This window comes from Oncorhynchus tshawytscha, linkage group LG27 (assembly GCF_018296145.1).
Source record: "Oncorhynchus tshawytscha isolate Ot180627B linkage group LG27, Otsh_v2.0, whole genome shotgun sequence".
NCBI lineage: Eukaryota > Metazoa > Chordata > Actinopteri > Salmoniformes > Salmonidae > Oncorhynchus > Oncorhynchus tshawytscha.
In genome coordinates this window covers 4,225,952-4,239,216 of record NC_056455.1, presented here as the reverse complement: position 1 = coordinate 4,239,216, position 13,265 = coordinate 4,225,952, and the positions used below count along the sequence as shown (strand labels likewise).

The following is a 13,265-nucleotide window of genomic DNA, read 5'->3' as shown; positions in this document are numbered from 1 at the left end:
GGTGCATAAGCAGCCTGCCTTTTAAATGGGTGCATAAGCAGCCTGCCTTTTAAATGGGTGCATAAGCAGCCTGCCTTTTAAATGGGTGCATAAGCAGCCTGCCTTTTAAATGGGTGCATAAGCAGCCTGCCTTTTAAATGGGTGCATAAGCAGCCTGCCTTTTAAATGGGTGCATAAGCAGCCTGCCTTTTTAAATGGGTGCATAAGCAGCCTGCCTTTTAAATGGGTGCATAAGCAGCCTGCCTTTTAAATGGGTGCATAAGCAGCCTGCCTTTTAAATGGGTGCATAAGCAGCCTGCCTTTTAAAGGCTTTCTCAAGAGTCTGTGTCACAACTGTAGATGAGTGACCAGTAGCATCACTGGGTTTGCTTGCTGCATGTCCACTCTGTAAACAAAGGAACAGCAAATGTATAATTATTATCATTGGTGTTGTTACATTCAAATTCTAATTATTATTATTCACTCACGCAGCACCATGCACTATGACCCCATGCACAATTTACATAAATACAAATGAGTCTTAAGAAGACTGATAGTAATTGCAATGAGCCCAACAATTGACGTAAATACATAAATGAGTCTTGTATAGGAGTCTATAGTGTTTCTCCTGCTGGAACACTTTTACAACCAAGTCAACGACTGCCGGATTTTAAATGAACACAATACATAACGTGTTATCGTGTGCAATGGGCAAATAGAGTCTGCAGACACATGACACATACAGCAGCAGAACAAAGTGTAGTGTTTTTACAAGAGTAGGTAACACTGAAAGCTTCAGTTCACATTATTGACAAACTACTAGCAAGTTAGACAGACAAACCATGACATTTTCCTCCTTTCCGATGTCCCCACATCATGAATTGAGCTAAATGTTAACTTACCTTGCATTCGCTATAAAGTAGTGGGTGGTGGTCACAAAGATGACTCAAGAGATTTGAAGTGTTGCCCCCTTTCGCAGCAATTGTTTTTGCATGTTCTGCAGACAGGGTGACCATCTTCGATTAAGTTTCCCTCAGCACTCTTGTAAAACCCATAATACGACCACACTTCAGATTTGGTTCTCTTGGAATGCTGAAAAATCTCCCGAGCGCTGTCATTGCCTTCCACCATGTTTTCACACAGAACAAAACCCATGTTACATGCTGCGCCTGCGTCAGACTGTTGCTAACTTTGGTTGATGCTGGACGCTATTTACCGGGAGTTTTTCAAACCGCGGTAATCAAACATGGTTTTAATGATGATTCAAATTTGAAACGGTAACCGTCGGGAATTTTACCGTGGTAATCGTTTCATCCCTATCTTAGTCTTGATCACGTTGAGGGAGAGGTGAATGTCCTGGCACCACACGGCCAGGTCACTGATCTCCTCCCTATATGCTGTCTCGTTGTTGTTGGTGATCAGGCCTACCACTGTTGTGTCATCGGCAAACTTAATGATGGTGTTGGAGTCGTGCCTGGCCGTGCAATCATGAGTGAACAGGGGGAGACTGAGCACGCACCCCTGAGAGGCTCCCGTGTTATGGATCAGCGTGGCAGATGTGTTGTTGCTACCTGGGGGCGGCCCGTCAGGAAGTCCAGGATCCAGTTGCAGAGGGAGGTTTTTAGTCCCAGGGTCCTTAGCTTAGAGATGAGTTTTGAGGGCACTATGGTGTTGAACGCTGAGCTTTAGCATTCTCACATAGGTGTTCCTTTTGTCCAGGTATGAAAGGGAGGTTTGGAGTGCAAAAGAGATTGCATCATCTGTGGATCTGTTGGGGTGGTATGCAAATTGGAGTGGGTCTAGGGTTTCTGGGATAACGGTGTTGATGTGAGCCATGACCAGCCTTTCAAAGCACTTTTTGGGTACAGTCGTGAGTGCTACGGGCCGGTAGTCATTTAGGCAGGTTACTTTGGTGTTCTTGAGCACAGGGACTATGGTGGTCTGCTTGAAACATGTTGGTATTACAGACTCAGACAGAGAGAGGTTGAAAATGTCAGTGAAGACACTTGCCAGTTGGTCAGTGCATGCTCAGAGTACACATCCTGGTAATCCGTCTGGCCCTGCAGCTTTGTGAATGCTGACCTGTTTAAAGGTCTTTCTCACATCACGGAGCGTGATCACACAGTCGTCCGGAACAGCTGGTTCTCTCATGCATGTTTCAGTGTTACTTGCCTCGAACCGAGCATATAAGTAATTTAGTTCGTCTGGTAGGCTCGTGTCACTGGGCAGCTCTCGGCTGTGCTTCCCTTTGTAGTCTGTAATAGTTTGCAAGCCCTGCCACATCCGACGAGTGTTGGAGCCGGTGTAATATGATTCGATCTTAGTCCTGTATTGACGCTTTCCTGTTTGATGGTTCATCAGAGGGCATAGCGGGATTTCTTATAAGCTTCCGGGTTAGAGTCCCACTCCTTGAAAGTGGCAGCTCTAGCCAGTAACTGATGTGGTGCACTCCTCAATGTCATCCGAAGAATCCGGGAACATATTCCAGTCTGTGCTAGCAGAGCAGTCCAGTAGCTTAGCATCTGCTTCACCTGACCACCTTTTTATTGACTGAGTCACTGGTGCTTCCTGCTTCAATTTTTGCATGTAAGCAGGAATCAGGAGGCTTGAATTATTGTCAGATTTGCCAAATGGAGGGAGAGCTTTGAATGCATCTCTGTGTGTGTCGTAAAGGTGGTCTAGAGTTTTTTTCCCTCTGGTTGCACATTTAACATGCTGATATAAATGAGGTAAAACGGATTTAAGTTTCCCTGCATTAAAGTCCCCGGCCACAAGGAGCGCCGTCTCTGGATGAGCGTTTCCTTTTGCTTATGGCCGTATACAGCTCATTGAGTGTGGTCTTAGTGCCAGCATCGGTCTGCAGTGGTATATAGACAGCTTTGAAAAATACAGATGAAAACTCTCTAGGTAGATAGTGTGGTCTACAGCTTATCATGAGATACTCTACCTCAGGTGAGCAAAACCTTGATACTTCCTTAGATATCGTGCACCAGCTGTTATTTACAAATATAGATAGACCATCACCCCTTGTCTTACAAGAGGCCGCTGTTCTATCCTGCCGATGCAGTGAATAACCCGCCAGCTGTGTGTTATTCATGTCGTTCAGCCATGGACTCAGTGAAACATAAGATGTTACAGTTTTTAATGTCCCGTTGGTAGGATATACGTGCTTTTAGTTTATTTTCCAGCGATTGGACTTTGGTCAGTAGTACAGATGACAAGGGCAGATTAGCCACTCGTCGGCGGAACCTCACAAGGCACCCTGATCTTTTTCAGCAATATCTTTTCCATCTCTTTCTCCCGCGAATGACAGGGATGAGGGCCTGTTCGGGTGTCTGGAGTAAATCCCACTCCTCCAACTCATTAAAGAGCAATCCTTTGTCCAGTTCAATGTGAGTAATCGCTGTTCTGAATTCCAGAAGCTCTTTTCGGTCATAAGAGACGGTAGCAGCAACAAAACTCGTTTTTTTTAAATGCAAAAAAACACCATCTTGCCATCTCTACATACACAATGTAGTCAAATATGTAAGTGTAAAACACTGTGGCTATTTTGTGATGTTCCTGGGACATCCTAGCACCTTTTTGTTTGCATGTGAAAGTTGAAATCCACATGTGAAAGGTTATGTGAAATACCATCACATGTGAAGTGTTCCAAAACCACATGGTTTCACATGCGAAATCATGTGGGTTTTCCCGTAAGGGTTATGCCCAATTGCCCACTTGAACATACCTTGTACACAATTACATAGGCAGCCTGCCTTCTCCCCTGCTATATGATATTGCACACTTGGACAGACTGCTTTGCTTGCTTGGATTATTAGGATATCATCTGTGTTTGAGATGTTTTCCTTCCCTTCAAAGTATTTTCTAATGTTTTGCACCTTTGTTTCTTAGCAACTGCCCTGTGATAAACAATTGTAACTGAAACTATACTGTGTAAGTAGAGCTCTTATCAACATACTACTATTTGAGTGAAATCACTTAATTCGTATAGCCTAACCTTTTTAACGATGTCATTGTCATAAGCAGTTAACAAAAGACACATTACTAGTTGTGTAAAGTACTTAAGTAAAAATACTTTAAAGTACTACTTAAGTCGTTTTTGGGGGTATCTGTACTTTAGTATTTTTATATAACTTTTACTTTAACTTCACTACATTTGAAACAAAATAATGTACATTTTACTCCATACATTTTCCGTGCCGCCCAAAAGTACTCGTCACATTTTGACAGGAAAATTATCAAATTCACACACTTATCAAGATAACATCCCTGGTCATCCCTACTGCAGCTCATCTGGCAGACTCACTAAACACTGCTTTGTCAGTAAATTATTTCTGTGTGTTGGAGTGTACCCCTGGCTATCCGTCAATAACAAAAGAAACAAGAAAATTGTGCCGTCTGGTTTGCTTAATTTAAGGAATTTGAAATGATTTATACTTGTACTTTTTATACTTAAGTACATTTGAGTAATTCCAGTTACTTTTGATACTTACATATATTTAAAACCAAATACTTATAGACTTTTAATTAAGTAGTATTTTACTGGGTGACTTTCACTTTTACTTGAGTCATTTTCTATTAAGGTATCTTCACTTTTACACAAGGATGACAATAGAGTACTTTTTCCACCATTGCATATTACCAAACCCCTTAAGCAAACACACTCATTCATGTAATAGAAACGGTGAGAGTGCATTCACTTGTGCTACAGCAGGCAACGTTGTGGGCGACTGAAATGAAAGAAGCATAAGGGTCTCTGATTAAGCTGCTTTGCCTCGGCTGCATGGGAACTCATGCTAAGACACGTCACAATCACTTATTCACTATCTCTGAATCTCACCAAATCCTTTAGCGATGAGGTGGGAAATCAGGGATAAAGAGGAAGATATGTCACAGTACACGTACAATAGACCTACTGTGCACACACACACACACACACACACCTCCTAGTCCTAACCATCCCACACTGTACAAATGTCACCATTGACAACTCTCAGGGGGGAGAGTTGGCAAAGTAGAGTAAATAATTGACTAAGATATCTACATGAACACTAGATATCGTGAAAAGGCATGCACAGTAATAAGACGTGTGTTTTTCTTAGGGGTTGTGCTTCTTAAGGCATAAGCTCTGCTGGGTTTGAATGCACTTCAATGTGTAGCTCAATGTTGTGAAGCAATGTCTATCTGTAAGTGTCACAAGGGTGAGGGTGCTGGCACACACTTCTGCCAACTTCCCAATGAGTGATTTTACACTGGAATCTCAATCATCTCACTAAACTTGTTTTACTCTGTGGTGAATACCAGGACTATAGCCAGGTGGATGGAGTATTCAGAATGGACTTTAACACATGGTCAGTTTGCTGTGAAAAGTGAATGTCCAAGATCGATGTTCATGGATGGTAATGTGTCATCGACATGCTTGTCTTGTTCCCTCTCTCACAAAGTAGTACAATAACTAATAGTTATCAACCAAATGTTAGCACTAGCATGAGCTACCTTACGCGACCTGGCCTTTTCAAACGTCTTTTCAAACACGGTCTTGGGAAAACGGCATGGGTTATATATATATATATCTACTGTGAGGGAGAAAACTGAGGCCTAGCTTTGAATGTGTATCTACACAACTGGCAACGTGAGGGTGGCCTGAATACACAAGGCAATATAAGATCACCGTGGCTGATAAGCTCCGGGACCTGCTGCACGGTTGTCATCGACAGCTAGGCCTGACAGAGAAGGAAGTGTAACTGCCCGCAGAGAGAGACCACACGGACCGCTGATCACTATAATGTTCCCTGGCATGAAGGCATCCACATAACTAAACATAGCACCTTTCTGTCAACTTGTAGGGCACATCTAAAGACATTCAGAACAATCAATGGGATTGGCATCTTGCAGGCATTGCAGTGGATTCAGTGTTTCCTGCACAGAGTAACACTGTTCAAGACATTAGATCAAGAACAATCTGCTTCACAGAAACAAAACCTGTCTAAAACAGCAACTGGATTACAGGGCTTCCCACATAAATAAATAATTATATCTGTACCCTCACAGAGATTCTAAAATAATGTAAATGTGTTTATTAGAAAGTAATAAAAAGGTCCAGGCAAAATGCACTTTTTTAAAATTTGAATGAGGCTGCAATCGTAAACATTGAAGCAGCACGCTCTCCAACTGAAAACACAGCGACGTGTCATGTCCTGTTTTGTCTCGGCAGACAGAACAGCTCTAACCAGAGATATCACACACACCATCACATCACAGAGGGAAATGGAAGAGAAAAGTGTCAGTGAAAAGGACATCAGTCCGCACTTCAAAGAGATTGTTCTGTAGCTTTCACAGACACAGGCAGCACACAGCAGTGTTTCCAGCAACACAGTATTTCACACAGCTTTCAGGACAAGATTGATTTTTTTCAAACGGGGTAACACACCCCATCTGCCTGTTGCCATCAAGCTACTCAAGCCTCCTCCAAATGATGTTGGATAAACGGAGCACGCTTTGAAGATTGACATGTTGATATCTTGAGGCAATACAGAGAGAGAATCTGCGCCAAAAATGGAAAATGTACTTGATCAATATCAAGGAAACAACAGTACATCATGACAATAGATCAAAATGTCCTAGCTAGATATCTTGAGTGCACAAAATCAACAAGCCACATGGTGCGAAGTAGCACCAGGTCTCTCACAGAGCTGTCAAATCAACAGCAGGTTCAACAGCGTTCATGGAAGAAGCCCCGCTTATTCTGCCCCCCTGTGTTGAGAGTCTGGAATTGATCACATCAAAGTGTCAGGTTACTCGACCCTGGACTTGGCTGTTAGCCAGAGAAACAGATAACAACACTGGAGTGGACTGTCAGAGTAGACTCCCCGCAAAGACAGGCCTCGATCAATTGTCTGATGATGCTCAGAAAGAAATCATGATTTAAATGTTAACATACTGTCGGCTACATTTGAACGGAATGAATCAATGAAACAATCATCAGACCACACGTGAATACAATGAATAGGCCAATAATGAGTAGACAACAGCTAGTACAGAGGTACAGACCAGGTGGGATGTAGGAGCACAATGGGATCCCTACAAAAACTACATCCTGGTATTTGATGAGCACAACTATATTACTATAAATCCACCAGAGTAACATGAGCTTAAAAAAACATTCCCAATTATTGCAGGATTACATCACTGATGGGAATCCGGGCATTAAGAGGTCTAATATATCTAAGTGCAATAGCAGCAGGTGAATTTAATTATTTAGACCAAATGTGTTGTTCAACCTCCACATGGAGAAGTCATCATCATGGCGTTGTGGGACAAGATAGGATACCCGATTACAGTCCAGACCTGTGTTCAAACACTATTTGAAATCTATCAAATCCTTACGAATGCTTGCTTAAGTCTTCCTGGAGTGCCATATGGGCGGGGTTGAGGGCATTTTCTATTGTTTCCATGGCAAAGGGGCAAGGTCAATCAAGCAAAGATAAAGTATTTGAAATGATTTCAAATAGTACTCAGGTCTGTTACAGAGCACAGCCAAGGAAGACCGGAAAGAATGGGTTACTATGAAGGAAATGGGTGATTTTTCTGCACGACAAGAGGGCTGACAGTGTAGGTATGAAGCTTTCATTGACTAAGAAGTTTGCGGGGGGGTCACATTACTCCTCCACGGGAAGATGTTATGTCTGTGAGACCGACTCCAACATGGCATGCAAAATACAACCTTTGAACTCCCCACCTGGAGTTTGTTCTAAGGGGCATTGTGTCTCTCACGTTCAGTTATGTCATGTTGAAAAGAAAGCTCTGGAGGACTCTTCAGATCCAATTTCCCCTTCAATTTAGGAATCGACAGACTGAAGGACTCGGGAGCCTCTCGGTAAAAGGAGAATGTCAAGAATATTTAACCATTATTTTAAAATACTTTTTGTAAAGGCAACCTGGGATATTTACCCCACAGTATACATATTGGCTAGTAGTCAAACAACATCAGCCAACTGTATGACTTTTTATCTCTCGTTCACTCTGTTGTGGTTGATACAGTAAAAGTAACCAGAGGCCACGAAAAAGGAGCCATTGAAACAGGGAGAAAGTGAAGAATATTTACTTCCACAGCAGACAATCAAACAATGTCAGCCCTTTCAATGAGTTGTCCCTTTCTGTTCTGGTTGATACAGCAAATCCAACCACGAACCGTCTACTTCCTGTAACACTCAGAGCCGGAGCCCTGTCCATCCTCTTGAGTTACTATACTGTATCCCAAATGGTACGCCATTTCATATATAGTGCACTACTTTTGACAAGGGTGCAGCTTGGGACTCAGACTAACTTGACAGGTGCTTCCTGTTGGAGTGAGTTTTCGAATCTCTTCAGTTCCCCCACAGAACATTAAAGGGGCACTTTCCATTTTGAAAGGAAGACACTAGTATGGTGCTGGAAATAATGAATATGAATTTAAAAACAGGTGACCTGCCCCTTTAACACTCATCTGCCACTCATTTTCCCCGTCATTAGCACCTGACACAGCGATGTTAGTGTAGTGTCACACCACTTAGGATCATGAAGATCATTAGCCCGTTAATTCATGCCAAGACTGTCAGCTGTTTTAAATGTTCATTGCTGTAATTGCTATGTTATACTTTAGGGAAATTATCTGGTACTTCTGGACAGTAGGCCATAAAACATAAGACAAATATGGGTAGGTTTCAACAGCAAGCAAGTATGGATCATTTTTATAATTGTACGTTTAATTAACCAGGTAGGCCAGTTGAGAACAAATTCTCATTTACAACTGCGACCTGGCCAAGATAAAGCAAAGCAGTGTGACACCAACAACAACAGAATTACACATGGAATAAACAAACGTACAGTCAATAACACAATAGGAAAAGTCTATATACAGTGTGTATACAGTGTGCAAATGGAGTAAGGAGGTAAGGCAATAAATAGGCCATAGTAGCAAGTAATTACAATTTAGCAAATTAACACTAGTGATAGATGTGCAGATAATGATGTGCAAGTAGAAATACTGGAAATAATGGTGTGCAAAAGAGCAAAAAAGTAAATAAAACAATATGGGGATGAGGTAGGCAGTTGGATGGGCTATTTACAGATGGGCTGTGTACAGCTGCAGCGATCTGTAAGCTGCACATATAGCTGATGCTTAAAGTTAGTGAGGAAGATATAAGTCTCCAACTTATTCGTTTCAGTCATTGGCAGCAGAGAATTGGAAGGAAAGGCGACCAAAGGAGGTGTTGGCTTTGGGGATGATCAGTGAGATATACCTGCTGGAGCGTGTGCTGTGGTTATGGTGACCAGTGAGCTGAGATAAGGCGGAGATTTACCTAGCAGAGACTTATAGATTACCTGGAGCCAGTGGGTCTGGCGACGAATATGTAGCGAGGGCCAACCGACGAGAGCATACAGGTCGCAATGGTGGGTGTTATATGGGGCTTTGGTGACAAAACGGATGGCACTGTGAAAGACTGCATCCAGTTTGCTGAGTAGAGTGTTGGAGGTTATTTTGTAAATGACATCACTGATGTCGAGGATCGGTAGGATTGTCAGTTTAACTACAGTTCAGTATCAGCACAAGGGAGTTGAACTTCAAGACATGGAACGCTGAGAAAAATTGTAGATTTACAGTATATGCTATGTTATACAACTGGTGGGTCTAATCCTGAATGGTGATTGGTTAAAACAGCATTCCAGCTGGTGTCTATTCCAAAAGTTACCAACGGCTAAATCTATGACATTAAAATGCCTGTTTACTCTGTTCCACCTGACTGCGCAATCCACTGTCTCATCAGCCCAGCCAGGCAATTTATAAACTTGATCTCCACTAAATAAAGCATAAAACATTCTCACATTTCTTTTAGACTCACAATTCGTTTTCAACTGAGGAGATTTGTATAAACCTTGCTGTCTGTTATTCGACATTTGCAACATCGTTTCAATATTCAAATTCTTTCTCCAGCTGTCCCATAGTAATGACTCAGCCAGCAGAAGTCATGAATCAGCTGGCCAAATTTTTATGGATATATACAAAGAAATGTAAATTGAAAAAAGGTCAAATGAAACAAAGTGCAGCTAGTTTGCATCCTTTCCAGCTTCAGCTTGAAGTGATAGTTTTTTAGATGTGTTGTTGGCTAGCTCCTCTGAACAACAGTGTCCTGACAAGTGAGCACAGGTTCTACCCCAGGGGAAATCGCACGTCATTAGCTCATTGTTGTGGATGTATCCAAATAAATGTCACTAGAAAACAGCTCGCCTGCCGTTCTGTACCTTGCCACACCACACTGGATTTACTGACCCCTGCCTGCTCTGACCCTGAGACTGCCTTCAGTTCTCAACCTTTTGCACCCTATCTGGATGACTGACCTCTGCCTGCCCATGACCTGTCGTTTGCCTGTCCCTGTACTAGTAATAAACTTTTGTTTCTTCGACACTGTCTGCATCTGGGTCTTACCTGAAACATGATAATCATGAATGGTCACCCACCTCCATGAGCTGGTTGAGCCTAGCCCACTCTGTCAGACTGTGAGTCATGATTATTGTGTATTTGAGACATGCCACACCTTACATGGGGAATACAATTATTTTTTTGAGGTTCCTGTTACATGTGCATGCTTAGGCCTATGCGTGGAAATGTGTTGAATACAATTTATTTTGAAATGTTTATGATGGTACATGGTTTATGTTATAAATTGCATGAATGTACAAACCGCCAAATGTTTATAGCTTGGTAAAGATCCGGTAGGGATTTGAGATCCTAATGTGACATTTAGCCTGCATATAACAGTTTTTCAGAGCTAGACAGATTGAAGTGTTTGTTGCTGAATGTGAACCACGGAGAAGCTACAGCCTACATTGTAGAGGGGTTGCCAGGAATTTGACAGTAACTTACAGGCAGCTCAGTGGCAAGTAATATTCTGTATTTCATATTACAGTACACCAACTGTAAAATAAATATGGTATCAAAGAATGTACTGTGTAATGACACACAGTACACAATGGCTTAAAATGTACTGTATTATACTGTAAAAAAAAAGCTACCGTAATCACAGTATTTTACTGTAATTACATGGGACAGAAGCAAGCAGGATGGCTGCTAGGCAAAATGTTTACACATAACAGCATAGTGTATGGTACTGTATTCTGTGGGGTGGAATTACAGTAGCATTCGAAATAAAGCAATTCTTTCCCCGAACCACAACATTTCCCCACAATGCACCATCATTTACAGTATGCTGCTTTACTGTTGATAATACCCCAAATTGGAGAGTTTGACATCCACAGATGCAATGCCATATTATTTGCCCCTATCTTGCCTGTGCATATTCTAGAACAGCCAAATTGATAAATCAAACATTTGACAACATCTTTTCTCTCCCACCATCTGTTTGTGAAGTGCCACCGAGAACCCAAAGAGACTTCCCGGGGTCTTTCCTTCCTTGACGACAGGTTGAAACCTTGAAGATAATGTGCACAACAGGACAAGCAACAGGAGGTAGTAAGTTAATCGTAGAGAACCGGAGTAGTTGAAAGATCAAATGTTCAAATGCAGAATTGGTTGTCTTCTTTTTCAGGTGACTATCAAATCTTTCCCACAAGTCAAATAACCGTGCGACTGAGCAGCCCTCAACGAACTCGCATAATTATCGCTACCCCCGCGACACTTTCAGCCTGGTCTCATACACTAGACATTACATAGTAAAAGTAAATCCGGACACTCAAATGATTACATTAAATTATATTTGGTATGGTCACATAAGACAAAATTCATAACACATCATACATTTAGCAAATTCGTAACATATTGTACGAATTGTAATTCGTAACGTATCATACGAAATGGATGGTGGACATCCACAAATTAATACATACCATACGAAACGCAACGCATCGTGCTAATTGTAGTGTCTCATATGTACTATGTTACGTCTACCCATGAGTCCAGGTTGGACAGTTCCAGACTACCAATAGAGCAATTGCTGTAATGCATTGTGAGAATCACTGCCAGACAGCATAGAGTAGCTAGCCTATTCTCTAGTCTAGACAGTGCATTCTCCAAGTAGTGTGGGAGTTTAGAATATAATATTTAAGTGTGTATATTGTGCCCCAAGGAGAAAGTGGTGATTGGAATAATCATGGATATGGAAGACAAATTGCGAGAATTATTTTTTTTATTTTTAAACCTGCACTTTGACAATAACCTTCCCCTTCTGCAATACAGATCATTTGCAATTGGATACATGGAGTGTATGTGTCACGCCCTGGTCGAAGTATTTTGTGTTTATCTTTATTTATTTGGTCAGGCCAGGGTGTGGCATGGGTTTTTTTATGTGGTGTGTATGTATTGGGATTGTAGCTAGTGGGGTGTTCTAGTTAAGTCTATGGCTGTCTGAAGTGGTTCTCAATCAGAGGCAGGTGTTTATCGTTGTCTCTGATTGGGAACCATATTTAGGCAGCCATATTCTTTGAGTTTGTCGTGGGTGATTATCCTTAGTGTCGTTGTTCCTGTCTCTGTGTTAGTTTACATAAGTATAGGCTGTTTCGGTTTTTGTTACGTTCATTACGTTCTTTGTTTTGTAGTGTTTATAATTGATTCGTGTTTTACGTTTGTTTATTAAACATGGATAGCAATCTACACGCTGCATTTTGGTCCGACTCTCCTTCACCACAAGAGAACCGTTACAGTATGATCACTTTTGAATAACACTGAACAAACGTGTTATAACAACACACACTGTCCTCACTGCTTGTAGTAGTTGAAACGTTTATGAGTCCTATGATGTCATTAAAGAATACAAACCGCATGACTTAGTTAAGTTGATCTTTCTTAGAAGTATGCCATGCCATTTCACATAATAATGCTGTTAGTAGACAGTGTATGCCCCCAAGACATGTCCCTCTCTGTGAGGTTTCCCATAGTTATGCTTTTGATGTCTGACTGGGTAACAGGTTCAGAATCCATTTCAGAATCACAAAGCCAGATTGTCGTCATCCTTCCTCTTGTTTTCCCCTTCAATAATTCACGTTATCCCTCACTTCCTCTCCTCTCTATCCCTTCTGTTTCTCAACCATTGTAGATGTTTTCCACAACCTTGTTCTGAGCAGGCACACCAGGCAGCAGCTACTGTGACAGTTATTGCTGGCTGGAGAAAACGTTGTTTTGACTTGAACGCACCTCTACTTCGGAGTAACATTTGTGAAATGGTTATGAGCGAGTAACAACCTGAAATCAGGATGAAAGAATCATTTTTCTGCCCGATGTTGAATGTCAC

The 13,265-nt window shown here is 41.7% G+C and overlaps 1 long non-coding RNA gene across 1 annotated transcript in view; it reads right to left on the bottom strand.

Annotated features, from left to right (window-relative positions):
* Positions 1–7: 7 nt before the first annotated feature.
* The window catches only part of LOC121841069, a 31,820-nt gene continuing 18,562 nt past the window's right edge, over positions 8–13,265 (bottom strand). The window contains exon 3 of the long non-coding RNA XR_006080100.1: positions 8–385. This is a non-coding gene — a long non-coding RNA (uncharacterized LOC121841069). The remainder of the gene's footprint in view (positions 386–13,265) is intronic.